This window comes from Schistocerca cancellata, chromosome 2 (assembly GCF_023864275.1).
Source record: "Schistocerca cancellata isolate TAMUIC-IGC-003103 chromosome 2, iqSchCanc2.1, whole genome shotgun sequence".
NCBI lineage: Eukaryota > Metazoa > Arthropoda > Insecta > Orthoptera > Acrididae > Schistocerca > Schistocerca cancellata.
The window spans coordinates 1,108,388,901-1,108,396,295 of NC_064627.1; positions in this window are offsets into that span (position 1 = coordinate 1,108,388,901).

Sequence of the window (7,395 nt, forward strand, 5' to 3'; positions counted from 1 at the left end):
GTGGAGCCTTCTGTATGGCCGGTTACATTTTTGCACGTTCTTACGGAAACACGCTGTATTTCTAGCACGCAATATAAGTATTAAGTCCAGACTTCCTATATTTAAATACATACTCTGCATACCACAGGGTAGTGCACGGCGGGCAGTACCCTTTAGCAGCGATAGTCATTTCCCTTCCTCTTCCATTCACAGAGAAAATCAACGAGCTAAGTTTAACAGAATGCTAAAACTGCCGCATACCCCTGATGAAGAGATAGAGGAATTAAGTGTGATTAAGCAAGTAGTCAGGGCAAATGCATATAAAGATCGTCACGGAATGAAACTTTATTATAAACGAAAACTCGTTTCGCAAATTATTTAGGTTCATTATTTGCGGATCCTCCTGTTCACTGGGGCGTTCCGGGTGAAAAACACATACACACGCGCACACGCACACACACACACACACACACACACACACACACACACACACACACAAAATAATGCAGACTGCACGCATAGTAAGGACCAAGAACATCTAGCAGTACCTCACGAAGGCAGCGAGAGATTGCTGTTCCTCTCGTACTTGAAAAGAAAAATATTCTGGTGCCTGAGGATGGGCTTAGGACCGAAACTACATGAGAAAAATATTCTGGTGCCTGAGGATGGGCTTAGGACCGAAACTACATGTGTCACTGTTAGCATACTTTGCCAAAAAACAAATCCCAGAAAGGACAGAACGGCATTGAATGCAAGTCGGTCGAAAACATACTATTTAAGTCTGTCAGGAAACTGCCTTTGCAATGGCGGAAAATGCTTTTCAATTTTCTAGTGTTTATCGTGGTAGGTAGTGACTACTATTCGAGCGGCCGGCTGCAGTGGCCGAGCAGTTCTAGGCGCTACAGTCTGGAACCACGCGACTGGTACGGTCGCAGGTTCGAATCCTGCCTCGGGCATGGATGTGTGGCTGGTGGCCAAACGTGGGTTCATCACTCTGAACTAGAAACAAAATGGCAAACCGTGGGGTGGCGTCACACCACCTCTCCCCCAAAGGAGTAGTTAAAAGATGCACCCTCATATGTCACTGTAAGAGCACTAATTTCTCTTACCTTAGTGGTCCTTACGTGAAATTTGCGTTGGTGGCAGCAGAATCGTTCTGCAGTCGGCCGGTTCTCTAAGTTTTTTCAACAGTGATTCATGAAAAGAACGCCATCTTCCCTCCACGGATTCCCATTTGAGTTGACAAACAACCTCCGTAATACTTACGTGTTGATCGGAGATACTGTTAACAAATGTAGCAGCACACATGTGAATTGCTTCTACACTCCTGGAAATTGAAATAAGAACACCGTGAATTCATTGTCCCAGGAAGGGGAAACTTTATTGACACATTCCTGGGGTCAGATACATCACATGATCACACTGACAGAACCACAGGCACATAGACACAGGCAACAGAGCATGCACAATGTCGGCACTAGTACAGTGTATATCCACCTTTCGCAGCAATGCAGGCTGCTATTCTCCCATGGAGACGATCGTAGAGATGCTGGATGTAGTCCTGTGGAACGGCTTGCCATGCCATTTCCACCTGGCGCCTCAGTTGGACCAGCGTTCGTGCTGGACGTGCAGACCACGTGAGACGACGCTTCATCCAGTCCCAAACATGCTCAATGGGGGACAGATCCGGAGATGTTGTTGGCCAGGGTAGTTGACTTACACCTTCTAGAGCACGTTGGGTGGCACGGGATACATGCGGACGTGCATTGACCTGTTGGAACAGCAAGTTCCCTTGCCGGTCTAGGAATGGTAGAACGATGGGTTCGATGACGGTTTGGATGTACCGTGCACTATTCAGTGTCCCCTCGACGATCACCAGTGGTGTACGGCCAGTGTAGGAGATCGCTCCCCACACCATGATGCCGGGTGTTGGCCCTGTGTGCCTCGGTCGTATGCAGTCCTGATTGTGGCGCTCACCTGCACGGCGCCAAACACGTATACGACCATCATTGGCACCAAGGCAGAAGCGACTCTCATCGCTGAAGACGACACGTCTCCATTCGTCCCTCCATTCACGCCTGTCGCGACACCACTGGAGGCGGGCTGCACGATGTTGGGGCGTGAGCGGAAGACGGCCTAACGGTGTGCGGGACCGTAGCCCAGCTTCATGGAGACGGTTGCGAATGGTCCTCGCCGATACCCCAGGAGCAACAGTGTCCCTAATTTGCTGGGAAGTGGCGGTGCGGTCCCCTACGGCACTGCGTAGGATCCTACGGTCTTGGCGTGCATCCGTGCGTCGCTGCGGTCCGGTCCCAGGTCGACGGGCATGTGCACCTTCCGCCGACCACTGGCGACAATATCGGTGTGGAGACCTCACGCCCCATGTGTTGAGCAATTCGGCGGTACGTCCACCCGGCCTCCCGCATGCCCACTATACGCCCTCGCTCAAAGTCCGTCAATTGCACATACGGTTCACGTCCACGCTGTCGCGGCATGCTACCAGTGTTGAAGACTGCGATGGAGTTCCGTATGCCACGACAAACTGGCTGACACTGACGGCGGCGGTGCACAAATGCTGCGCAGCTATCGCCATTCGACGGCCAACACCGCGGTTCCTGGTGTGTCCGCTGTGCCGTGCGTGTGATCATTGCTTGTACAGCCCTCTCGCAGTGTCCGGAGCAAGTATGGTGGGTCTGAGACACCAGTGTCAATGTGTTCTTTTTTCCATTTCCAGGAGTGTACGTCTTTGTCTAATCCGACCTGGTGGGGATTCCGAAAATTCGAGCCGCACTCAAAAAAGGACCGCACTAGTGTATTATAAGCGGTCTCTTTCATAGATGGACTATACTTTCCCAAAATTCTTCCAGTAAACCGAAGTCAACTATTTGTCTTCGTCATTACCGTCCTTACTAGCTAGTTCCATTTCATATCGCTTTGCAACGGTACGCCTAGATATTTAATCGACATGGTTGTGTCCAGCAGCATATTACTTAAGCTGGATTCGAATATCACGAAATTGTCTTTCCTACCTACCTACACTAATTGATTTTTTCTCAATTTAGAGCAACCTGCCATTCGTCACACCAACTAGAAATTGTATCCTCACTCAAAGACGGTACCTCCCCGTACACCTCAGTGTCATCAACAAACAGCAGCAAACTGCTGCCCTCTACGTCGCATCATTTTTGTACATAGAGAATAGCAGCTTCCTGTCACACTTCCCGGGGGCTCTCCTGACGATACCCTTTTCGCAGATGTAATTATCCGTAATGAAATAGTATTCAATTAAAGTTGCCGTAATATTCTGTCAGATCTTGGCAAGATTTGCAAGGGGTTCAAAGATTTCCCAACATTTTTAAGGGGGTAGGAAGCCAAAGGGGCCTACTTGGAGCAGGAGAGGCACCACAGGACATTTTAACTTCCACTATCTATACTTTTACAAATAAATTCATAAAACTTCGTTAGAATGACCAGGAAAGATGCAGGATTCAAAAAAATGGTTCAAATGGCTCTGAGCACTATGGGACTTAACATCTGAGGTCATTCGTCCCCTAGAACTTAGAACTACTTAAACCTAACTAACCTAAGAACATCACACACATCCATGCTAGAGGCAGGATTCGAACCTGCGACCGTAGCGGTCGCGCGGTTCCAGACTGAAGCGCCTAGAACCGCTCGGCCACACCAGCTGGCGATGCAGGATTCACACCAATGGCAATGGAAGTTCAAAAACATAGCAACATTTTTTTCTCTTACATGTGAAATTTCATCGTTTTTTCACTTACTATTGCTGCATTTGTTGCTATAGGTACACTTTTCCTCACAAGTGAGAGAGATTCTTCTATGAATTTTGCACAGCGTACAAACCATGCTTACAGGTATATGCAACTCCAGAATTTTTGAATTTGTGGAGAAATGAATGAGCTGTTACATTTTAAACTTCATGTTTAGAAAAAACTCAAATTTTATAGTTAATTATCTCATTTTTTCCACAGTTTTGATTGGATTTGGAAAATTCTAGAGTTTTGCATTAAGGAGTTTGCATTTAATAAGCATTCCAAGTTTGAAAGCAATAGGATATTTATTTTGGATGTTACATGTACCTAAGTACAGAAATTTGTGTTTTGCGAAAATGGTCGTTGAAGTTTCTACTTGTATTTGGCATTCTTTTAGAACCGTCCAACACCATCAGCAAGTTCTTTTCCATTTTATAAATCAGTTTTCTTCCTTTACTCTTTCATATGATGCACTCTTCTTGATTTTATCACTTCCAAAAATGATTTATCTGCGTGCACTACTACTGTCTATCGCATACAAAGCTTTGATGTTGTTCACTCCGGGGTAAATTCCCATTTTCTCTAAAACATATTTCCCGCTTTTCACCCATCATTAAAACATGAAACTGCATGATAAACACCAATAGCAAGTGCACTTCTCCCCACAAAAATCGATTTTGGCAATCTTTCTTATACACAATGGTTAAACCTTCCGTTTGGATTTTTGGTACCGCCATGAAGACATTTCTTCAATAAGTTTTCATTTGCGAGGTCCCTGAATGGGTTTGACGGCTTTCATTACAGCAGTTGGTAGAGAATTCAAAAAAATGGTTCAAATGGCTCTGAGCACTATGTGACTCAACATCTTAGGTCATAAGTCCCCTAGAACTTAGAACTACTTAAACCTAACTAACCTAAGGACATCACACACACCCATGCCCGAGGCAGGTTTCGAACCTGCGACCGTAGCATTCCCGCGGTTCCGGACTGCAGCGCCAGAACCGCTAGACCACCGCGGCTGGCGTAGAGAATTCCTGTGATGACATTCTTCACTTACGTATGACAGAAGAATGCGGTATAAAGGGGTGTGGCGCTACATGTTGGTACACTTAAGGCCAAATAACGTGCTTTATAATCAAATATATATGTCTTATACATCAAACTATTCAGGACGATGTGAGCCACAAAACCGGCATATTTTTGCAAAGTCGATTTTTTCTTAATTTTTGACGTCTACCTCCGTTAAATGTTCAGAAATGTGAAATCGTGCTCTTCACAAAACGAAATAGCGTAGTGTTCTACGAGCTCGACATCAGTGTGTTAGAACTCATGCAATTAACTCACAACTACGAGGGCAGTTCAATAAGTAATGCAACACATTTTTTTTCTCGGCCAATTTTGGTTGAAAAAACCGGAAATTTCTTGTGGAATATTTTCAAACATTCCCGCTTCGTCTCGTATAGTTTCATTGACTTCCGAGAGGTGGCAGCGCTGTACGGAGCTGTTAAAATGGCGTCTGTAACGGATGTGCGTTGCAAACAACGGGCAGTGATCGAGTTTCTTTTGGCGGAAAACCAGGGCATCTCAGATATTCATAGGCGCTTGCAGAATGTCTACGGTGATCTGGCAGTGGACAAAAGCACGGTGAGTCGTTGGGCAAAGCGTGTGTCATCATCGCCGCAAGGTCAAGCAAGACTGTCTGACCTCCCGCGTGCGGGCCGGCCGTACACAGCTGTGGCTCCTGCAATGGCGGAGCGTGCGAACACACTCGTTCGAGATGATCGACGGATCACCATCAAACAACTCAGTGCTCAACTTGACATCTCTGTTGATAGTGCTGTCACAATTGTTCACCAGTTGGGATATTCAAAGGTTTGTTCCCGCTGGGTCCCTCTTTGTCTAACCGAACACCATAAAGAGCAAAGGAGAACCATCTGTGCGGAATTGCTTGCTCGTCATGTGGCTGAGGGTGACAATTTCTTGTCAAAGATTGTTACAGGCGATGAAACATGGGTTCATCACTTCGAACCTGAAACAAAACGGCAATCAATGGAGTGGCGCCACATCCACTCCCCTACCAAGAAAAAGTTTAAAGCCATACCCTCAGCCGGTAAAGTCATGGTTACAGTCTTCTGGGACGCTGAAGGGGCTATTCTGTTCGATGTCCTTCCCCATGGTCAAACGATCAACCCTGAAGTGTATTGTGCTACTCTTCAGAAATTGAAGAAACGACTTCAGCGTGTTCGTAGGCACAAAAATCTGAACGAACTTCTCCTTCTTCATGACAACGTAAGACCTCACACAAGTCTTCGCACCCGAGAGGAGCTCACAAAACTTCAGTGGACTGTTCTTCCTCATGGACCCTACAGCCCCGATCTCGCACCGTCGGATTTCCATATGTTTGGCCCAATGAAGGACGCAATCCGTGGGAGGCACTGCGCGGATGATGAAGAAGTTATTGATGCAGTACGGCGTTGGCTCCGACATCGACCAGTGGAATGGTACCGTGCAGGCATACAGGCATTCATTTCAAGGTGGCGTAAGGCCGTAGCATTGAATAGAGATTACGTTGAAAAATAGTGTTGTGTAGCTAGAAGATTGGGGAATAACCTGGTGTATTTCAATGCTGAATAAAACAACCCCTGTTTCAGAAAAAAAATGTTTTGCATTACTTATTGAACTGCCCTCGTAGATATGACAGTTGATCGGGTTATGAAATGGAACGATCACATAGGCTGAATGGTAAGTCGAAGCAGATGTGAGACTTCATAGGAGACTGAGTCAATGCAATCAGTGAACAAAACGTGATACCTTCCTAGAATACTGCAACACCGCACACGTGTGTCCAACCCAAGCCAAACAGGATATTAAACGTAAGCGAAAAGGCAGCAGAAGAGGTCACAGAATTGTTTGACCCACGGAGCAGCGACAGGAAATTGCTGAAAAACAATTAGCAGATAACGGCACACTCCGCATAACAAAATTAAAGGATCGCTTTTTCGAAAGCACGTAACTGTCTCTCCCTGAGACGCTTAAGTTTGAAAGTTCGCTCAAAGCTGCCTACAGCCATCCTCTGTAGTGGTCCACAGGTGTGGTGCTCTGTGACTTCACCCTCCGGCTCGTCGACGTTTCAGACAGCAAGATGTCGACACATACGAAAAAAAGATCAGACCTCAGAAGTCCGTGTGAGGTGTAACGTGGATTAATGATCTCACATTGGCATCAAATTTCCCCAGAATTCTGCTCTACGCCACCAGGAGTGTTGTGAACTTAGGTGGTCTTAGAGCGGCTGCCATTCTATTCACGCCTATGTCTATGTCGAACGCTCCCGTGGCCACTGCACAGGAGACTGTGAAAAAAAAGGGAGATAAAAGAGCACAATAACACGTTACTACTTTTGATCATGTTCAGATCTCGTCGAATAGTTTTGAACGGTCCCTAGTGGTTTCACCCTGTATGGCACACTGAAAATTGTCGTCACCCTGCACTCCAAAGGGGTGAGATCACGTCCAGTGATGTTGCGGTCCTGTCATATCCTTAGAATAGGGTTTAAACGCCTAGGAGGTAGCAGCAGCGACCAAATTCGTCAAGAACGTCGAACTGCTCCTCATGGCACTGTGAACTATCGTTTTACGCAGCG